Source organism: Patagioenas fasciata, unplaced genomic scaffold, assembly GCF_037038585.1.
Source record: "Patagioenas fasciata isolate bPatFas1 unplaced genomic scaffold, bPatFas1.hap1 Unplaced_16, whole genome shotgun sequence".
In the NCBI taxonomy this organism is placed as follows: domain Eukaryota; kingdom Metazoa; phylum Chordata; class Aves; order Columbiformes; family Columbidae; genus Patagioenas; species Patagioenas fasciata.
This window is the reverse complement of record NW_027288577.1, coordinates 561,077-582,950: the sequence shown is the minus strand read 5'-3', so window position 1 is coordinate 582,950 and position 21,874 is coordinate 561,077.

Sequence of the window (21,874 nt, the reverse complement as noted above, 5' to 3'; positions counted from 1 at the left end):
TTTTAGGTTTAGATTTGGGGTTAGGTTTAGATTTTAGGTTTAGATTTGGGGTTAGGTTTAGATTTTAGGTTTAGATTTGGGGTTAGGTTTAGATTTTAGGTTTAGATTTGGGGTTAGGTTTAGATTTTAGGTTTAGATTTGGGGTTAGGTTATAGATTTGGGGTTAGGTTTAGATTTGGGGTTAGGTTTAGATTTTAGGTTTAGATTTGGGGTTAGGTTTAGATTTTAGGTTTAGATTTGGGGTTAGGTTTAGATTTGGGGTTAGGTTTAGATTTTAGGTTTAGATTTGGGGTTAGGTTTAGATTTGGGGTTAGGTTTAGATTTTAGGTTTAGATTTGGGGTTAGGTTTAGATTTTAGGTTTAGATTTGGGGTTAGGTTTAGATTTTAGGTTTATATTTGGGGTAAGGTTTAGATTTGGGGTTAGGTTTAGATTTTAGGTTTAGATTTGGGGTTAGGTTTAGATTTGGGGTTAGGTTTAGATTTGGGGTTAGGTTTAGATTTTAGGTTTAGATTTGGGGTTAGGTTTAGATTTTAGGTTTAGATTTGGGGTTAGGTTTAGATTTTAGGTTTAGATTTGGGGTTAGGTTTAGATTTGGGGTTAGGTTTAGATTTTAGGTTTAGATTTGGGGTTAGGTTTACATTTTAGGTTCAGATTTGGGGTTAGGTTTAGATTTGGGGTTAGGTTTAGATTTTAGGTTTAGATTTGGGGTTAGGTTTAGATTTGGGGTTAGGTTTAGATTTTAGGTTTAGATTTGGGGTTAGGTTTAGATTTTAGGTTTAGATTTGGGGTTAGGTTTAGATTTTAGGTTTAGATTTGGGGTTAGGTTTAGATTTTAGGTTTAGATTTGGGGTTAGGCTTAGATTTGGGGTTAGGTTTAGATTTTAGGTTTAGATTTGGGGTTAGGTTTAGATTTTAGGTTTAGATTTTAGGTTTAGATTTGGGGTTAGGTTTAGATTTTAGGTTTAGATTTGGGGTTAGGTTTAGATTTTAGGTTTAGATTTGGGGTTAAGTTTAGATTTGGGGTTAGGTTTAGATTTTAGGTTTAGATTTGGGGTTAGGTTTAGATTTTAGGTTTAGATTTGGGGTTAGGTTTAGATTTTAGGTTTAGATTTGGGGTTAGGTTTAGATTTTAGGTTTAGATTTGGGGTTAGGTTTAGATTTTAGGTTTAGATTTGGGGTTAGGTTTAGATTTGGGGTTAGGTTAGATTTTAGGTTTAGATTTGGGGTTAGGTTTAGATTTTAGGTTTAGATTTGGGGTTAGGTTTAGATTTTAGGTTTAGATTTGGGGTTAGGTTTAGATTTGGGGTTAGGTTTAGATTTGGGGTTAGGTTTAGATTTTAGGTTTAGATTTGGGGTTAGGTTTAGATTTGGGGTTAGGTTTAGATTTTAGGTTTGGATTTGGGGTTAGGTTTAGATTTTAGGTTTAGATTTGGGGTTAGGTTTAGATTTTAGGTTTAGATTTGGGGTTAGGTTTAGATTTTAGGTTTATATTTAAGGTTAGGTTTCGATTTCAGGTTACGTTTAGATTTTAGGTTTAGATTTGGGTTTAGGTTTAGATTTTAGGTTTAGATTTGGGGTTAGGTTTAGATTTCAGGTTTAGATTTGGGGTTAGGTTTAGATTTTAGGTTTAGATTTGGGGTTAGGTTTAGATTTTAGGTTTAGATTTGGGGTTAGGTTTAGATTTGGGGTTAGGTTTAGATTTTAGGTTTAGATTTGGGGTTAGGTTTAGATTTTAGGTTTAGATTTGGGGTTAGGTTTAGATTTTAGGTTTAGATTTGGGGTTAGGTTATAGATTTGGGGTTAGGTTTAGATTTGGGGTTAGGTTTAGATTTTAGGTTTAGATTTGGGGTTAGGTTTAGATTTTAGGTTTAGATTTGGGGTTAGGTTTAGATTTGGGGTTAGGTTTAGATTTTAGGTTTAGATTTGGGGTTAGGTTTAGATTTGGGGTTAGGTTTAGATTTTAGGTTTAGATTTGGGGTTAGGTTTAGATTTTAGGTTTAGATTTGGGGTTAGGTTTAGATTTTAGGTTTATATTTGGGGTAAGGTTTAGATTTGGGGTTAGGTTTAGATTTTAGGTTTAGATTTGGGGTTAGGTTTAGATTTGGGGTTAGGTTTAGATTTGGGGTTAGGTTTAGATTTTAGGTTTAGATTTGGGGTTAGGTTTAGATTTTAGGTTTAGATTTGGGGTTAGGTTTAGATTTTAGGTTTAGATTTGGGGTTAGGTTTAGATTTGGGGTTAGGTTTAGATTTTAGGTTTAGATTTGGGGTTAGGTTTACATTTTAGGTTCAGATTTGGGGTTAGGTTTAGATTTGGGGTTAGGTTTAGATTTTAGGTTTAGATTTGGGGTTAGGTTTAGATTTGGGGTTAGGTTTAGATTTTAGGTTTAGATTTGGGGTTAGGTTTAGATTTTAGGTTTAGATTTGGGGTTAGGTTTAGATTTTAGGTTTAGATTTGGGGTTAGGTTTAGATTTTAGGTTTAGATTTGGGGTTAGGCTTAGATTTGGGGTTAGGTTTAGATTTTAGGTTTAGATTTGGGGTTAGGTTTAGATTTTAGGTTTAGATTTTAGGTTTAGATTTGGGGTTAGGTTTAGATTTTAGGTTTAGATTTGGGGTTAGGTTTAGATTTTAGGTTTAGATTTGGGGTTAAGTTTAGATTTGGGGTTAGGTTTAGATTTTAGGTTTAGATTTAGGGTTAGGTTTAGATTTTAGGTTTAGATTTGGGGTTAGGTTTAGATTTTAGGTTTAGATTTGGGGTTAGGTTTAGATTTTAGGTTTAGATTTGGGGTTAGGTTTAGATTTTAGGTTTAGATTTGGGGTTAGGTTTAGATTTTAGGTTTAGATTTGGGGTTAGGTTTAGATTTGGGGTTAGGTTAGATTTTAGGTTTAGATTTGGGGTTAGGTTTAGATTTTAGGTTTAGATTTGGGGTTAGGTTTAGATTTTAGGTTTAGATTTGGGGTTAGGTTTAGATTTGGGGTTAGGTTTAGATTTGGGGTTAGGTTTAGATTTTAGGTTTAGATTTGGGGTTAGGTTTAGATTTGGGGTTAGGTTTAGATTTTAGGTTTAGATTTGGGGTTAGGTTTAGATTTTAGGTTTAGATTTGGGGTTAGGTTTAGATTTTAGGTTTAGATTTGGGGTTAGGTTTAGATTTTAGGTTTATATTTAAGGTTAGGTTTCGATTTCAGGTTACGTTTAGATTTTAGGTTTAGATTTGGGTTTAGGTTTAGATTTTAGGTTTAGATTTGGGGTTAGGTTTAGATTTCAGGTTTAGATTTGGGGTTAGGTTTAGATTTTAGGTTTAGATTTGGGGTTAGGTTTAGATTTTAGGTTTAGATTTGGGGTTAGGTTTAGATTTGGGGTTAGGTTTAGATTTTAGGTTTAGATTTGGGGTTAGGTTTAGATTTTAGGTTTAGATTTGGGGTTAGGTTTAGATTTTAGGTTTAGATTTGGGGTTAGGTTATAGATTTGGGGTTAGGTTTAGATTTGGGGTTAGGTTTAGATTTTAGGTTTAGATTTGGGGTTAGGTTTAGATTTTAGGTTTAGATTTGGGGTTAGGTTTAGATTTGGGGTTAGGTTTAGATTTTAGGTTTAGATTTGGGGTTAGGTTTAGATTTGGGGTTAGGTTTAGATTTTAGGTTTAGATTTGGGGTTAGGTTTAGATTTTAGGTTTAGATTTGGGGTTAGGTTTAGATTTTAGGTTTATATTTGGGGTAAGGTTTAGATTTGGGGTTAGGTTTAGATTTTAGGTTTAGATTTGGGGTTAGGTTTAGATTTGGGGTTAGGTTTAGATTTGGGGTTAGGTTTAGATTTGGGGTTAGGTTTAGATTTTAGGTTTAGATTTGGGGTTAGGTTTAGATTTTAGGTTTAGATTTGGGGTTAGGTTTAGATTTTAGGTTTAGATTTGGGGTTAGGTTTAGATTTGGGGTTAGGTTTAGATTTTAGGTTTAGATTTGGGGTTAGGTTTACATTTTAGGTTCAGATTTGGGGTTAGGTTTAGATTTGGGGTTAGGTTTAGATTTTAGGTTTAGATTTGGGGTTAGGTTTAGATTTGGGGTTAGGTTTAGATTTTAGGTTTAGATTTGGGGTTAGGTTTAGATTTTAGGTTTAGATTTGGGGTTAGGTTTAGATTTTAGGTTTAGATTTGGGGTTAGGCTTAGATTTGGGGTTAGGTTTAGATTTTAGGTTTAGATTTGGGGTTAGGTTTAGATTTTAGGTTTAGATTTTAGGTTTAGATTTGGGGTTAGGTTTAGATTTTAGGTTTAGATTTGGGGTTAGGTTTAGATTTTAGGTTTAGATTTGGGGTTAAGTTTAGATTTGGGGTTAGGTTTAGATTTTAGGTTTAGATTTGGGGTTAGGTTTAGATTTTAGGTTTAGATTTGGGGTTAGGTTTAGATTTTAGGTTTAGATTTGGGGTTAGGTTTAGATTTTAGGTTTAGATTTGGGGTTAGGTTTAGATTTTAGGTTTAGATTTGGGGTTAGGTTTAGATTTGGGGTTAGGTTAGATTTTAGGTTTAGATTTGGGGTTAGGTTTAGATTTTAGGTTTAGATTTGGGGTTAGGTTTAGATTTTAGGTTTAGATTTGGGGTTAGGTTTAGATTTTAGGTTTAGATTTGGGGTTAGGTTTAGATTTGGGGTTAGGTTTAGATTTTAGGTTTAGATTTGGGGTTAGGTTTAGATTTTAGGTTTAGATTTGGGGTTAGGTTTAGATTTGGGGTTAGGTTTAGATTTTAGGTTTAGATTTGGGGTTAGGTTTAGATTTTAGGTTTAGATTTGGGGTTAGGTTTAGATTTTAGGTTTAGATTTGTGGTTAGGTTTAGATTTGGGGTTAGGTTTAGATTTGGGGTTTAGATTTGGGGTTAGGTTTAGATTTGGGGTTAGGTTTAGATTTTAGGTTTAGATTTGGGGTTAGGTTTAGATTTTAGGTTTAGATTTGGGGTTAGGTTTAGATTTTAGGTTTAGATTTGGGGTTAGGTTTAGATTTGGGTTTAGGTTTAGATTTTAGGTTTAGATTTGGGGTTAGGTTTAGATTTGGGGTTAGGTTTAGATTTTAGGTTTAGATTTGGGGTTAGGTTTAGATTTTAGGTTTAGATTTGGGGTTAGGTTTAGATTTGGGGTTAGGTTTAGATTTTAGGTTTAGATTTGGGGTTAGGTTTAGATTTTAGGTTTAGATTTGGGGTTAGGTTTAGATTTGGGGTTAGGTTTAGATTTTAGGTTTAGATTTGGGGTTAGGTTTAGATTTGGGGTTAGGTTTAGATTTTAGGTTTAGATTTGGGGTTAGGTTTAGATTTTAGGTTTAGATTTGGGGTTAGGCTTAGATTTGGGGTTAGGTTTAGATTTTAGGTTTAGATTTGGGGTTAGGTTTAGATTTGGGGTTAGGTTTAGATTTTAGGTTTAGATTTGGGGTTAGGTTTAGATTTTAGGTTTAGATTTGGGGTTAGGTTTAGATTTGGGGTTAGGTTTAGATTTTAGGTTTAGATTTGGGGTTAGGTTTAGATTTTAGGTTTAGATTTGGGGTTAGGTTTAGATTTTAGGTTTAGATTTGGGGTTAGGTTTAGATTTTAGATTTAGATTTGGGGTTAGGTTTAGATTTTAGGTTTAGATTTGGGGTTAGGTTTAGATTTTAGGTTTAGATTTGGGGTTAGGTTTAGATTTGGGGTTAGGTTTAGATTTGGGGTTAGGTTTAGATTTTAGGTTTAGATTTGGGGTTAGGTTTAGATTTTAGGTTTAGATTTGGGTTTAGGTTTAGATTTTAGGTTTAGATTTGGGGTTAGGTTTAGATTTTAGGTTTAGATTTGGGGTTAGGTTTAGATTTGGGGTTAGGTTTAGATTTTAGGTTTAGATTTGGGGTTAGGTTTAGATTTTAGGTTTAGATTTGGGGTTAGGTTTAGATTTTAGGTTTATATTTGGGGTAAGGTTTACATTTGGGGTTAGGTTTAGATTTTAGGTTTAGATTTGGGGTTAGGTTTAGATTTGGGGTTAGGTTTAGATTTTAGGTTTAGATTTGGGGTTAGGTTTAGATTTTAGGTTTAGATTTTAGGTTTAGATTTGGGGTTAGGTTTAGATTTTAGGTTTAGATTTGGGGTTAGGTTTAGATTTTAGGTTTATATTTGGGGTAAGGTTTACATTTGGGGTTGGGTTTAGATTTTAGGTTTAGATTTGGGGTTAGGTTTAGATTTGGGGTTAGGTTTAGATTTTAGGTTTAGATTTGGGGTTAGGTTTAGATTTTAGGTTTAGATTTGGGGTTAGGTTTAGATTTGGGGTTAGGTTTAGATTTTAGGTTTAGATTTGGGGTTAGGTTTAGATTTTAGGTTTAGATTTGGGGTTAGGTTTAGATTTTAGGTTTATATTTGGGGTAAGGTTTAGATTTGGGTTAGGTTTAGATTTTAGGTTTAGATTTGGGGTTAGGTTTAGATTTGGGGTTAGGTTTAGATTTTAGGTTTAGATTTGGGGTTAGGTTTAGATTTTAGGTTTAGATTTGGGGTTAGGTTTAGATTTGGGGTTAGGTTTAGATTTTAGGTTTAGATTTGGGGTTAGGTTTAGATTTTAGGTTTAGATTTGGGGTTAGGTTTAGATTTGGGGTTAGGTTTAGATTTTAGGTTTAGATTTGGGGTTAGGTTTAGATTTTAGGTTTAGATTTGGGGTTAGGTTTAGATTTGGGGTTAGGTTTAGATTTTAGGTTTAGATTTGGGGTTAGGTTTAGATTATAGGTTTAGATTTGGGGTTAGGTTTAGATTTGGGGTTAGGTTTAGATTTTAGGTTTAGATTTGGGGTTAGGTTTAGATTTTAGGTTTAAATTTGGGGTTAGGTTTAGATTTTAGGTTTAGATTTGGGGTTAGGTTTAGATTTGGGGTTAGGTTTAGATTTTAGGTTTAGATTTGGGGTTAGGTTTAGATTTTAGGTTTAGATTTGGGGTTATGTTTAGATTTGGGTTTAGGTTTAGATTTTAGGTTTAGATTTGGAGTTAGGTTTAGATTTTAGGTTTAGATTTGGGTTTAGGTTTAGATTTTAGGTTTAGATTTGGGGTTAGGTTTAGATTTTAGGTTTAGATTTGGGGTTAGGTTTAGATTTTAGGTTTATATTTGGGGTAAGTTTTACATTTGGGGTTAGGTTTAGATTTTAGGTTTAGATTTGGGGTTAGGTTTAGATTTGGGGTTAGGTTTAGATTTTAGGTTTAGATTTGGGGTTAGGTTTAGATTTTAGGTTTAGATTTGGGGTTAGGTTTAGATTTTAGGTTTAGATTTGGGGTTAGGTTTAGATTTGGGGTTAGGTTTAGATTTTAGGTTTAGATTTGGGGTTAGGTTTAGATTTGGGATTAGGTTTAGATTTTAGGTTTAGATTTGGGGTTAGGCTTAGATTTGGGGTTAGGTTTAGATTTTAGGTTTAGATTTGGGGTTAGGTTTAGATTTGGGGTTAGGTTTAGATTTTAGGTTTAGATTTGGGGTTAGGTTTAGATTTTAGGTTTAGATTTGGGGTTAGGTTTAGATTTTAGGTTTAGATTTTAGGTTTAGATTTGGGGTTAGGTTTAGATTTTAGGTTTAGATTTGGGGTTAGGTTTAGATTTTAGGTTTAGATTTGGGGTTAGGTTTAGATTTTAGATTTAGATTTGGGGTTAGGTTTAGATTTTAGGTTTAGATTTGGGGTTAGGTTTAGATTTGGGGTTAGGTTTAGATTTTAGGTTTAGATTTGGGGTTAGGTTTAGATTTTAGGTTTAGATTTGGGGTTATGTTTAGATTTGGGGTTAGGTTTAGATTTTAGGTTTAGATTTGGGGTTAGGTTTAGATTTTAGGTTTAGATTTTAGGTTTAGATTTGGGTTTAGGTTTAGATTTTAGGTTTAGATTTGGGGTTAGGTTTAGATTTTAGGTTTATATTTGGGGTAAGGTTTACATTTGGGGTTAGGTTTAGATTTTAGGTTTAGATTTGGGGTTAGGTTTTAGATTTGGGGTTAGGTTTAGATTTTAGGTTTAGATTTGGGGTTAGGTTTAGATTTTAGGTTTAGATATGGGGTTAGGTTTAGATTTGGGGTTAGGTTTAGATTTTAGGTTTAGATTTGGGGTTAGGTTTAGATTTGGGGTTAGGTTTAGACTTGGGGTTAGGTTTAGATTTTAGGTTTAGATTTGGGGTTAGGTTTAGATTTGGGATTAGGTTTAGATTTTAGGTTTAGATTTGGGGTTAGGTTTAGATTTTAGGTTTAGATTTGGGGTTAGGTTTAGATTTGGGGTTAGGTTTAGATTTTAGGTTTAGATTTGGGGTTAGGTTTAGATTTCAGGTTTAGATTTGGGGTTAGGTTTAGATTTTAGGTTTAGATTTGGGGTTAGGTTTAGATTTTAGGTTTAGATTTGGGGTTATGTTTAGATTTGGGTTTAGGTTTAGATTTTAGGTTTAGATTTGGAGTTAGGTTTAGATTTTAGGTTTAGATTTGGGTTTAGGTTTAGATTTTAGGTTTAGATTTGGGGTTAGGTTTAGATTTTAGGTTTAGATTTGGGGTTAGGTTTAGATTTTAGGTTTATATTTGGGGTAAGTTTTACATTTGGGGTTAGGTTTAGATTTTAGGTTTAGATTTGGGGTTAGGTTTAGATTTGGGGTTAGGTTTAGATTTTAGGTTTAGATTTGGGGTTAGGTTTAGATTTTAGGTTTAGATTTGGGGTTAGGTTTAGATTTGGGGTTTGGTTTAGATTTTAGGTTTAGATTTGGGGTTAGGTTTAGATTTTAGGTTTATATTTGGGGTAAGGTTTAGATTTGGGGTTAGGTTTAGATTTTAGGTTTAGATTTGGAGTTAGGTTTAGATTTGGGGTTAGGTTTAGATTTTAGGTTTAGATTTGGGGTTAGGTTTAGATTTTAGGTTTAGATTTGGGGTTAGGTTTAGATTTGGGATTAGGTTTAGATTTTAGGTTTAGATTTGGGGTTAGGCTTAGATTTGGGGTTAGGTTTAGATTTTAGGTTTAGATTTGGGGTTAGGTTTAGATTTGGGGTTAGGTTTAGATTTTAGGTTTAGATTTGGGGTTAGGTTTAGATTTTAGGTTTAGATTTGGGGTTAGGTTTAGATTTGGGGTTAGGTTTAGATTTTAGGTTTAGATTTGGGGTTAGGTTTAGATTTTAGGTTTAGATTTGGGGTTAGGTTTAGATTTGGGGTTAGGTTTAGATTTTAGGTTTAGATTTGGGGTTAGGTTTAGATTTGGGGTTAGGTTTAGATTTTAGGTTTAGATTTGGGGTTAGGTTTAGATTTTAGGTTTAGATTTGGGGTTAGGTTTAGATTTGGGGTTAGGTTTAGATTTTAGGTTTAGATTTGGGGTTAGGTTTAGATTTTAGGTTTAGATTTGGGGTTAGGTTTAGATTTGGGGTTAGGTTTAGATTTTAGGTTTAGATTTGGGGTTAGGTTTAGATTTTAGGTTTAGATTTGGGGTTAGGTTTAGATTTGGGGTTAGGTTTAGATTTGGGGTTAGGTTTAGATTTGGGGTTAGTTTTAGATTTTAGGTTTAGATTTGGGGTTAGGTTTAGATTTTAGATTTAGATTTGGGGTTAGGTTTAGATTTTAGGTTTAGATTTGGGGTTAGGTTTAGATTTGGGGTTAGGTTTAGATTTTAGGTTTAGATTTGGGGTTAGGTTTAGATTTTAGGTTTAGATTTGGGGTTATGTTTAGATTTGGGGTTAGGTTTAGATTTTAGGTTTAGATTTTAGGTTTAGATTTGGGTTTAGGTTTAGATTTTAGGTTTAGATTTGGGGTTAGGTTTAGATTTTAGGTTTATATTTGGGGTAAGGTTTACATTTGGGGTTAGGTTTAGATTTTAGGTTTAGATTTGGGGTTAGGTTTTAGATTTGGGGTTAGGTTTAGATTTTAGGTTTAGATTTGGGGTTAGGTTTAGATTTTAGGTTTAGATATGGGGTTAGGTTTAGATTTGGGGTTAGGTTTAGATTTTAGGTTTAGATTTGAGGTTAGGTTTAGATTTTAGGTTTAGATTTGGGGTTAGGTTTAGATTTTAGGTTTAGATTTGGGGTTAGGTTTAGATTTGGGGTTAGGTTTAGATTTTAGGTTTAGATTTGGGGTTAGGTTTAGATTTTAGGTTTAGATTTGGGGTTAGGTTTAGATTTGGGGTTAGGTTTAGATTTTAGGTTTAGATTTGGGGTTAGGTTTAGATTTCAGGTTTAGATTTGGGGTTAGGTTTAGATTTTAGGTTTAGATTTGGGGTTAGGTTTAGATTTAAGGTTTAGATTTTAGGTTTAGATTTGGGGTTAGGTTTAGATTTTAGGTTTAGATTTGGGGTTAGGTTTAGATTTGGGGTTAGGTTTAGATTTTAGGTTTAGATTTGGGGTTAGGTTTAGATTTTAGGTTTAGATTTGGGGTTAGGTTTAGATTTTAGGTTTAGATTTGCGGTTAGGTTTAGATTTGGGGTTAGGTTTAGATTTTAGGTTTAGATTTGGGGTTAGGTTTAGATTTTAGGTTTAGATTTGGGGTTAGGTTTAGATTTTAGGTTTAGATTTGGGGTTAGGTTTAGATTTGGGGTTAGGTTTAGATTTTAGGTTTAGATTTGGGGTTAGGTTTAGATTTTAGGTTTAGATTTGGGGTTAGGTTTAGATTTGGGGTTAGGTTTAGATTTTAGGTTTAGATTTGGGTTTAGGTTTAGATTTTAGGTTTAGATTTGGGGTTAGGTTTAGATTTGGGGTTAGGTTTAGATTTTAGGTTTAGATTTGGGGTTAGGTTTAGATTTTAGATTTACATTTGGGGTTAGGTTTAGATTTTAGGTTTAGATTTGGGGTTAGGTTTAGATTTTAGGTTTAGATTTGGGGTTAGGTTTAGATTTGGGGTTAGGTTTAGATTTTAGGTTTAGATTTGGGGTTAGGTTTAGATTTTAGGTTTAGATTTGGGGTTATGTTTAGATTTGGGTTTAGGTTTAGATTTTAGGTTTAGATTTGGAGTTAGGTTTAGATTTTAGGTTTAGATTTGGGTTTAGGTTTAGATTTTAGGTTTAGATTTGGGGTTAGGTTTAGATTTTAGGTTTAGATTTGGGGTTAGGTTTAGATTTTAGGTTTATATTTGGGGTAAGTTTTACATTTGGGGTTAGGTTTAGATTTTAGGTTTAGATTTGGGGTTAGGTTTAGATTTGGGGTTAGGTTTAGATTTTAGGTTTAGATTTGGGGTTAGGTTTAGATTTTAGGTTTAGATTTGGGGTTAGGTTTAGATTTGGGGTTAGGTTTAGATTTTAGGTTTAGATTTGGGGTTAGGTTTAGATTTTAGGTTTATATTTGGGGTAAGGTTTAGATTTGGGGTTAGGTTTAGATTTTAGGTTTAGATTTGGAGTTAGGTTTAGATTTGGGGTTAGGTTTAGATTTTAGGTTTAGATTTGGGGTTAGGTTTAGATTTTAGGTTTAGATTTGGGGTTAGGTTTAGATTTGGGATTAGGTTTAGATTTTAGGTTTAGATTTGGGGTTAGGCTTAGATTTGGGGTTAGGTTTAGATTTTAGGTTTAGATTTGGGGTTAGGTTTAGATTTGGGGTTAGGTTTAGATTTTAGTTTTAGATTTGGGGTTAGGTTTAGATTTTAGGTTTAGATTTGGGGTTAGGTTTAGATTTGGGGTTAGGTTTAGATTTTAGGTTTAGATTTGGGGTTAGGTTTAGATTTTAGGTTTAGATTTGGGGTTAGGTTTAGATTTGGGGTTAGGTTTAGATTTTAGGTTTAGATTTGGGGTTAGGTTTAGATTTGGGGTTAGGTTTAGATTTTAGGTTTAGATTTGGGGTTAGGTTTAGATTTTAGATTTAGATTTGGGGTTAGGTTTAGATTTTAGGTTTAGATTTGGGGTAAGGTTTAGATTTGGGGTTAGGTTTAGATTTTAGGTTTAGATTTGGGGTTAGGTTTAGATTTTAGGTTTAGATTTGGGGTTATGTTTAGATTTGGGGTTAGGTTTAGATTTTAGGTTTAGATTTGGGGTTAGGTTTAGATTTTAGGTTTAGATTTGGGGTTAGGTTTAGATTTTAGGTTTATATTTGGGGTAAGGTTTACATTTGGGGTTAGGTTTAGATTTTAGGTTTAGATTTGGGGTTAGGTTTAGATTTGGGGTTAGGTTTAGATTTTAGGTTTAGATTTGGGGTTAGGTTTAGATTTTAGGTTTAGATTTGGGGTTAGGTTTAGATTTTAGGTTTAGATTTTAGGTTTAGATTTGGGGTTAGGTTTAGATTTTAGGTTTAGATTTGGGGTTAGGTTTAGATTTTAGGTTTAGATTTGGGGTTAGGTTTAGATTTTAGATTTAGATTTGGGGTTAGGTTTAGATTTTAGGTTTAGATTTGGGGTTAGGTTTAGATTTGGGGTTAGGTTTAGATTTTAGGTTTAGATTTGGGGTTAGGTTTAGATTTTAGGTTTAGATTTGGGGTTAGGTTTAGATTTTAGGTTTAGATTTTAGGTTTAGATTTGGGGTTAGGTTTAGATTTTAGGTTTAGATTTGGGGTTAGGTTTAGATTTTAGGTTTAGATTTGGGGTTAGGTTTAGATTTTAGGTTTAGATTTGGGGTTAGGTTTAGATTTTAGGTTTAGATTTGGGGTTAGGTTTAGATTTGGGGTTAGGTTTAGATTTTAGGTTTAGATTTGGGGTTAGGTTTAGATTTGGGGTTAGGTTTAGATTTTAGGTTTAGATTTGGGGTTAGGTTTAGATTTTAGGTTTAGATTTGGGGTTAGGTTTAGATTTTAGGTTTAGATTTTAGGTTTAGATTTGGGGTTAGGTTTAGATTTTAGGTTTAGATTTGGGGTTAGGTTTAGATTTTAGGTTTAGATTTGGGGTTAGGTTTAGATTTTAGATTTAGATTTGGGGTTAGGTTTAGATTTTAGGTTTAGATTTGGGGTTAGGTTTAGATTTGGGGTTAGGTTTAGATTTTAGGTTTAGATTTGGGGTTAGGTTTAGATTTTAGGTTTAGATTTGGGGTTATGTTTAGATTTGGGGTTAGGTTTAGATTTTAGGTTTAGATTTGGGGTTAGGTTTAGATTTTAGGTTTAGATTTTAGGTTTAGATTTGGGTTTAGGTTTAGATTTTAGGTTTAGATTTGGGGTTAGGTTTAGATTTTAGGTTTATATTTGGGGTAAGGTTTACATTTGGGTTTAGGTTTAGATTTTAGGTTTAGATTTGGGGTTAGGTTTTAGATTTGGGGTTAGGTTTAGATTTTAGGTTTAGATTTGGGGTTAGGTTTAGATTTTAGGTTTAGATATGGGGTTAGGTTTAGATTTGGGGTTAGGTTTAGATTTTAGGTTTAGATTTGGGGTTAGGTTTAGATTTGGGGTTAGGTTTAGACTTGGGGTTAGGTTTAGATTTTAGGTTTAGATTTGGGGTTAGGTTTAGATTTGGGATTAGGTTTAGATTTTAGGTTTAGATTTGGGGTTAGGTTTAGATTTTAGGTTTAGATTTGGGGTTAGGTTTAGATTTGGGGTTAGGTTTAGATTTTAGGTTTAGATTTGGGGTTAGGTTTAGATTTCAGGTTTAGATTTGGGGTTAGGTTTAGATTTTAGGTTTAGATTTGGGGTTAGGTTTAGATTTTAGGTTTAGATTTGGGGTTATGTTTAGATTTGGGTTTAGGTTTAGATTTTAGGTTTAGATTTGGAGTTAGGTTTAGATTTTAGGTTTAGATTTGGGTTTAGGTTTAGATTTTAGGTTTAGATTTGGGGTTAGGTTTAGATTTTAGGTTTAGATTTGGGGTTAGGTTTAGATTTTAGGTTTATATTTGGGGTAAGTTTTACATTTGGGGTTAGGTTTAGATTTTAGGTTTAGATTTGGGGTTAGGTTTAGATTTGGGGTTAGGTTTAGATTTTAGGTTTAGATTTGGGGTTAGGTTTAGATTTTAGGTTTAGATTTGGGGTTAGGTTTAGATTTGGGGTTTGGTTTAGATTTTAGGTTTAGATTTGGGGTTAGGTTTAGATTTTAGGTTTATATTTGGGGTAAGGTTTAGATTTGGGGTTAGGTTTAGATTTTAGGTTTAGATTTGGAGTTAGGTTTAGATTTGGGGTTAGGTTTAGATTTTAGGTTTAGATTTGGGGTTAGGTTTAGATTTTAGGTTTAGATTTGGGGTTAGGTTTAGATTTGGGATTAGGTTTAGATTTTAGGTTTAGATTTGGGGTTAGGCTTAGATTTGGGGTTAGGTTTAGATTTTAGGTTTAGATTTGGGGTTAGGTTTAGATTTGGGGTTAGGTTTAGATTTTAGGTTTAGATTTGGGGTTAGGTTTAGATTTTAGGTTTAGATTTGGGGTTAGGTTTAGATTTGGGGTTAGGTTTAGATTTTAGGTTTAGATTTGGGGTTAGGTTTAGATTTTAGGTTTAGATTTGGGGTTAGGTTTAGATTTGGGGTTAGGTTTAGATTTTAGGTTTAGATTTGGGGTTAGGTTTAGATTTGGGGTTAGGTTTAGATTTTAGGTTTAGATTTGGGGTTAGGTTTAGATTTTAGGTTTAGATTTGGGGTTAGGTTTAGATTTGGGGTTAGGTTTAGATTTTAGGTTTAGATTTGGGGTTAGGTTTAGATTTTAGGTTTAGATTTGGGGTTAGGTTTAGATTTGGGGTTAGGTTTAGATTTTAGGTTTAGATTTGGGGTTAGGTTTAGATTTTAGGTTTAGATTTGGGGTTAGGTTTAGATTTGGGGTTAGGTTTAGATTTGGGGTTAGGTTTAGATTTGGGGTTAGTTTTAGATTTTAGGTTTAGATTTGGGGTTAGGTTTAGATTTTAGATTTAGATTTGGGGTTAGGTTTAGATTTTAGGTTTAGATTTGGGGTTAGGTTTAGATTTGGGGTTAGGTTTAGATTTTAGGTTTAGATTTGGGGGTTAGGTTTAGATTTTAGGTTTAGATTTGGGGTTATGTTTAGATTTGGGGTTAGGTTTAGATTTTAGGTTTAGATTTGGGGTTAGGTTTAGATTTTAGGTTTAGATTTTAGGTTTAGATTTGGGTTTAGGTTTAGATTTTAGGTTTAGATTTGGGGTTAGGTTTAGATTTTAGGTTTATATTTGGGGTAAGGTTTACATTTGGGGTTAGGTTTAGATTTTAGGTTTAGATTTGGGGTTAGGTTTTAGATTTGGGGTTAGGTTTAGATTTTAGGTTTAGATTTGGGGTTAGGTTTAGATTTTAGGTTTAGATATGGGGTTAGGTTTAGATTTGGGGTTAGGTTTAGATTTTAGGTTTAGATTTGAGGTTAGGTTTAGATTTTAGGTTTAGATTTGGGGTTAGGTTTAGATTTTAGGTTTAGATTTGGGGTTAGGTTTAGATTTGGGGTTAGGTTTAGATTTTAGGTTTAGATTTGGGGTTAGGTTTAGATTTTAGGTTTAGATTTGGGGTTAGGTTTAGATTTGGGGTTAGGTTTAGATTTTAGGTTTAGATTTGGGGTTAGGTTTAGATTTCAGGTTTAGATTTGGGGTTAGGTTTAGATTTTAGGTTTAGATTTGGGGTTAGGTTTAGATTTAAGGTTTAGATTTTAGGTTTAGATTTGGGGTTAGGTTTAGATTTTAGGTTTAGATTTGGGGTTAGGTTTAGATTTGGGGTTAGGTTTAGATTTTAGGTTTAGATTTGGGGTTAGGTTTAGATTTTAGGTTTAGATTTGGGGTTAGGTTTAGATTTTAGGTTTAGATTTGCGGTTAGGTTTAGATTTGGGGTTAGGTTTAGATTTTAGGTTTAGATTTGGGGTTAGGTTTAGATTTTAGGTTTAGATTTGGGGTTAGGTTTAGATTTTAGGTTTAGATTTGGGGTTAGGTTTAGATTTGGGGTTAGGTTTAGATTTTAGGTTTAGATTTGGGGTTAGGTTTAGATTTTAGGTTTAGATTTGGGGTTAGGTTTAGATTTGGGGTTAGGTTTAGATTTTAGGTTTAGATTTGGGTTTAGGTTTAGATTTTAGGTTTAGATTTGGGGTTAGGTTTAGATTTGGGGTTAGGTTTAGATTTTAGGTTTAGATTTGGGGTTAGGTTTAGATTTTAGGTTTAGATTTGGGGTTAGGTTTAGATTTGGGGTTAGGTTTAGATTTTAGGTTTAGATTTGGGGTTAGGTTTAGATTTTAGGTTTAGATTTGGGGTTATGTTTAGATTTGGGTTTAGGTTTAGATTTTAGGTTTAGATTTGGAGTTAGGTTTAGATTTTAGGTTTAGATTTGGGTTTAGGTTTAGATTTTAGGTTTAGATTTGGGGTTAGGTTTAGATTTTAGGTTTAGATTTGGGGTTAGGTTTAGATTTTAGGTTTATATTTGGGGTAAGTTTTACATTTGGGGTTAGGTTTAGATTTTAGGTTTAGATTTGGGGTTAGGTTTAGATTTTGGGTTAGGTTTAGATTTTAGGTTTAGATTTGGGGTTAGGTTTAGATTTTAGGTTTAGATTTGGGGTTAGGTTTAGATTTGGGGTTAGGTTTAGATTTTAGGTTTAGATTTGGGGTTAGGTTTAGATTTTAGGTTTATATTTGGGGTAAGGTTTAGATTTGGGGTTAGGTTTAGATTTTAGGTTTAGATTTGGAGTTAGGTTTAGATTTGGGGTTAGGTTTAGATTTTAGGTTTAGATTTGGGGTTAGGTTTAGATTTTAGGTTTAGATTTGGGGTTAGGTTTAGATTTGGGATTAGGTTTAGATTTTAGGTTTAGATTTGGGGTTAGGCTTAGATTTGGGGTTAGGTTTAGATTTTAGGTTTAGATTTGGGGTTAGGTTTAGATTTGGGGTTAGGTTTAGATTTTAGTTTTAGATTTGGGGTTAGGTTTAGATTTTAGGTTTAGATTTGGGGTTAGGTTTAGATTTGGGGTTAGGTTTAGATTTTAGGTTTAGATTTGGGGTTAGGTTTAGATTTTAGGTTTAGATTTGGGGTTAGGTTTAGATTTGGGGTTAGGTTTAGATTTTAGGTTTAGATTTGGGGTTAGGTTTAGATTTGGGGTTAGGTTTAGATTTTAGGTTTAGATTTGGGGTTAGGTTTAGATTTTAGATTTAGATTTGGGGTTAGGTTTAGATTTTAGGTTTAGATTTGGGGTAAGGTTTAGATTTGGGGTTAGGTTTAGATTTTAGGTTTAGATTTGGGGTTAGGTTTAGATTTTAGGTTTAGATTTGGGGTTATGTTTAGATTTGGGGTTAGGTTTAGATTTTAGGTTTAGATTTGGGGTTAGGTTTAGATTTTAGGTTTAGATTTGGGGTTAGGTTTAGATTTTAGGTTTATATTTGGGGTAAGGTTTACATTTGGGGTTAGGTTTAGATTTTAGGTTTAGATTTGGGATTAGGTTTAGATTTTAGGTTTAGATTTGGGGTTAGGTTTAGATTTTAGTTTTAGATATGGGGTTAGGTTTAGATTTGGGGTTAGGTTTAGATTTTAGGTTTAGATTTGAGGTTAGGTTTAGATTTTAGGTTTAGATTTGGGGTTAGGTTTAGATTTTAGGTTTAGATTTGGGGTTAGGTTTAGATTTGGGGTTAGGTTTAGATTTTAGGTTTAGATTTGGGGTTAGGTTTAGATTTTAGGTTTAGATTTGGGGTTAGGTTTAGATTTGGGGTTAGGTTTAGATTTTAGGTTTAGATTTGGGGTTAGGTTTAGATTTTAGGTTTAGATTTGGGGTTAGGTTTAGATTTTAGGTTTAGATTTGGGGTTAGGTTTAGATTTTAGGTTTAGATTTGGGGTTATGTTTAGATTTGGGTTTAGGTTTAGATTTTAGGTTTAGATTTGGAGTTAGGTTTAGATTTTAGGTTTAGATTTGGGTTTAGGTTTAGATTTTAGGTTTAGATTTGGGGTTAGGTTTAGATTTTAGGTTTAGATTTGGGGTTAGGTTTAGATTTTAGGTTTATATTTGGGGTAAGTTTTACATTTGGGGTTAGGTTTAGATTTTAGGTTTAGATTTGGGGTTAGGTTTAGATTTGGGGTTAGGTTTAGATTTTAGGTTTAGATTTGGGGTTAGGTTTAGATTTTAGGTTTAGATTTGGGGTTAGGTTTAGATTTGGGGTTAGGTTTAGATTTTAGGTTTAGATTTGGGGTTAGGTTTAGATTTTAGGTTTATATTTGGGGTAAGTTTTACATTTGGGGTTAGGTTTAGATTTTAGGTTTAGATTTGGGGTTAGGTTTAGATTTGGGGTTAGGTTTAGATTTTAGGTTTAGATTTGGGGTTAGGTTTAGATTTTAGGTTTAGATTTGGGGTTAGGTTTAGATTTGGGGTTAGGTTTAGATTTTAGGTTTAGATTTGGGGTTAGGTTTAGATTTTAGGTTTAGATTTGGGGTTAGGTTTAGATTTGGGATTAGGTTTAGATTTTAGGTTTAGATTTGGGGTTAGGCTTAGATTTGGGGTTAGGTTTAGATTTTAGGTTTAGATTTGGGGTTAGGTTTAGATTTGGGGTTAGGTTTAGATTTTAGGTTTAGATTTGGGGTTAGGTTTAGATTTTAGGTTTAGATTTGGGGTTAGGTTTAGATTTGGGGTTAGGTTTAGATTTTAGGTTTAGATTTGGGGTTAGGTTTAGATTTTAGGTTTAGATTTGGGGTTAGGTTTAGATTTGGGGTTAGGTTTAGATTTTAGGTTTAGATTTGGGGTTAGGTTTAGATTTGGGGTTAGGTTTAGATTTTAGGTTTAGATTTGGGGTTAGGTTTAGATTTTAGGTTTAGATTTGGGGTTAGGTTTAGATTTGGGGTTAGGTTTAGATTTTAGGTTTAGATTTGGGGTTAGGCTTAGATTTGGGGTTAGGTTTAGATTTTAGGTTTAGATTTGGGGTTAGGTTTAGATTTGGGGTTAGGTTTAGATTTTAGGTTTAGATTTGGGGTTAGGTTTAGATTTTAGGTTTAGATTTGGGGTTAGGTTTAGATTTGGGGTTAGGTTTAGATTTTAGGTTTAGATTTGGGGTTAGGTTTAGATTTTAGGTTTAGATTTGGGGTTAGGTTTAGATTTGGGGTTAGGTTTAGATTTTAGGTTTAGATTTGGAGTTAGGTTTAGATTTGGGGTTAGGTTTAGATTTTAGGTTTAGATTTGGGGTTAGGTTTAGATTTTAGATTTAGATTTGGGGTTAGGTTTAGATTTGGGGTAAGGTTTAGATTTGGGGTTAGGTTTAGATTTTATGTTTAGATTTGGGGTTAGGTTTAGATTTTAGGTTTAGATTTGGGGTTAGGTTTAGATTTTAGGTTTAGATTTTAGGTTTAGATTTGGGTTTAGGTTTAGATTTTAGGTTTAGATTTGGGGTTAGGTTTAGATTTTAGGTTTATATTTGGGGTAAGGTTTACATTTGGGGTTAGGTTTAGATTTTAGGTTTAGATTTGGGGTTAGGTTTTAGATTTGGGGTTAGGTTTAGATTTTAGGTTTAGATTTGGGGTTAGGTTTAGATTTTAGGTTTAGATTTGGGGTTAGGTTTAGATTTGGGGTTAGGTTTAGATTTTAGGTTTAGATTTGAGGTTAGGTTTAGATTTTAGGTTTAGATTTGGGGTTAGGTTTAGATTTTAGGTTTAGATTTGGGGTTAGGTTTAGATTTGGGGTTAGGTTTAGATTTTAGGTTTAGATTTGGGGTTAGGTTTAGATTTTAGGTTTAGATTTGGGGTTAGGTTTAGATTTGGGGTTAGGTTTAGATTTTAGGTTTAGATTTGGGGTTAGGTTTAGATTTCAGGTTTAGATTTGGGGTTAGGTTTAGATTTTAGGTTTAGATTTGGGGTTAGGTTTAGATTTAAGGTTTAGATTTTAGGTTTAGATTTGGGGTTAGGTTTAGATTTTAGGTTTAGATTTGGGGTTAGGTTTAGATTTGGGGTTAGGTTTAGATTTTAGGTTTAGATTTGGGGTTAGGTTTAGATTTTAGGTTTAGATTTGGGGTTAGGTTTAGATTTTAGGTTTAGATTTGCGGTTAGGTTTAGATTTGGGGTTAGGTTTAGATTTTAGGTTTAGATTTGGGGTTAGGTTTAGATTTTAGGTTTAGATTTGGGGTTAGGTTTAGATTTGGGGTTAGGTTTAGATTTTAGGTTTAGATTTGGGGTTAGGTTTAGATTTTAGGTTTAGATTTGGGGTTAGGTTTAGATTTAAGGTTTAGATTTGGGGTTAGGTTTAGATTTTAGGTTTAGATTTGGGGTTAGGTTTAGATTTTAGGTTTAGATTTGGGGTTAGGTTTAGATTTGGGGTTAGGTTTAGATTTGGTTTTAGGTTTAGATTTGGGGTTAGGTTTAGATTTTAGGTTTAGATTTGGGGTTAGGTTTAGATTTTAGGTTTAGATTTGGGGTTAGGTTTAGATTTTAGGTTTATATTTGGGGTAAGGTTTAGATTTGGGGTTAGGTTTAGATTTGGGGTTAGGTTTAGATTTTAGGTTTAGATTTGGGGTTAGGCTTAGATTTTAGGTTTAGATTTGGGGTTAGGTTTAGATTTGGGGTTAGGTTTAGATTTTAGGTTTAGATTTGGGGTTAGGTTTAGATTTGGGGTTAGGTTTAGATTTTAGGTTTAGATTTGGGTTTAGGTTTAGATTTTAGGTTTAGATTTGGGGTTAGGTTTAGATTTGGTGTTAGGTTTAGATTTTAGGTTTAGATTTGTAGTTAGGTTTAGATTTGGGGTTAGGTTTAGATTTTAGGTTTAGATTTGGGGTTAGGTTTAGATTTTAGATTTAGATTTGGGGTTAGGTTTAGATTTTAGGTTTAGATTTGCGGTTAGGTTTAGATTTGGGGTTAGGTTTAGATTTTAGGTTTAGATTTGGGGTTAGGTTTAGATTTTAGGTTTAGATTTGGGGTTAGGTTTAGATTTGGGGTTAGGTTTAGATTTTAGGTTTAGATTTGGGGTTAGGTTTAGATTTTAGGTTTAGATTTGGGGTTAGGTTTAGATTTAAGGTTTAGATTTGGGGTTAGGTTTAGATTTTAGGTTTAGATTTGGGGTTAGGTTTAGATTTTAGGTTTAGATTTGGGGTTAGGTTTAGATTTGGGGTTAGGTTTAGATTTGGTTTTAGGTTTAGATTTGGGGTTAGGTTTAGATTTTAGGTTTAGATTTGGGGTTAGGTTTAGATTTTAGGTTTAGATTTGGGGTTAGGTTTAGATTTTAGGTTTATATTTGGGGTAAGGTTTAGATTTGGGGTTAGGTTTAGATTTGGGGTTAGGTTTAGATTTTAGGTTTAGATTTGGGGTTAGGCTTAGATTTTAGGTTTAGATTTGGGGTTAGGTTTAGATTTGGGGTTAGGTTTAGATTTTAGGTTTAGATTTGGGGTTAGGTTTAGATTTGGGGTTAGGTTTAGATTTTAGGTTTAGATTTGGGTTTAGGTTTAGATTTTAGGTTTAGATTTGGGGTTAGGTTTAGATTTGGTGTTAGGTTTAGATTTTAGGTTTAGATTTGTAGTTAGGTTTAGATTTGGGGTTAGGTTTAGATTTTAGGTTTAGATTTGGGGTTAGGTTTAGATTTTAGATTTAGATTTGGGGTTAGGTTTAGATTTTAGGTTTAGATTTTAGGTTTAGATTTGGGGTTAGGTTTAGATTTTAGGTTTAGATTTGGGGTTAGGTTTAGATTTTCGGTTTAGATTTGGGGTTAAGTTTAGATTTGGGGTTAGGTTTAGATTTTAGGTTTAGATTTGGGGTTAGGTTTAGATTTTAGGTTTAGATTTGGGGTTAGGTTTAGATTTTAGGTTTAGATTTGGGGTTAGGTTTAGATTTGGGGTTAGGTTTAGATTTTAGGTTTAGATTTGGGGTTAGGTTTAGATTTCAGGTTTAGATTTGGGGTTAGGTTTAGATTTTAGGTTTAGATTTGGGGTTAGGTTTAGATTTAAGGTTTAGATTTTAGGTTTAGATTTGGGGTTAGGTTTAGATTTTAGGTTTAGATTTGGGGTTAGGTTTAGATTTGGGGTTAGGTTTAGATTTAAGGTTTAGATTTGGGGTTAGGTTTAGATTTTAGGTTTAGATTTGGGGTTAGGTTTAGATTTTAGGTTTAGATTTGGGGTTAGGTTTAGATTTGGGGTTAGGTTTAGATTTGGTTTTAGGTTTAGA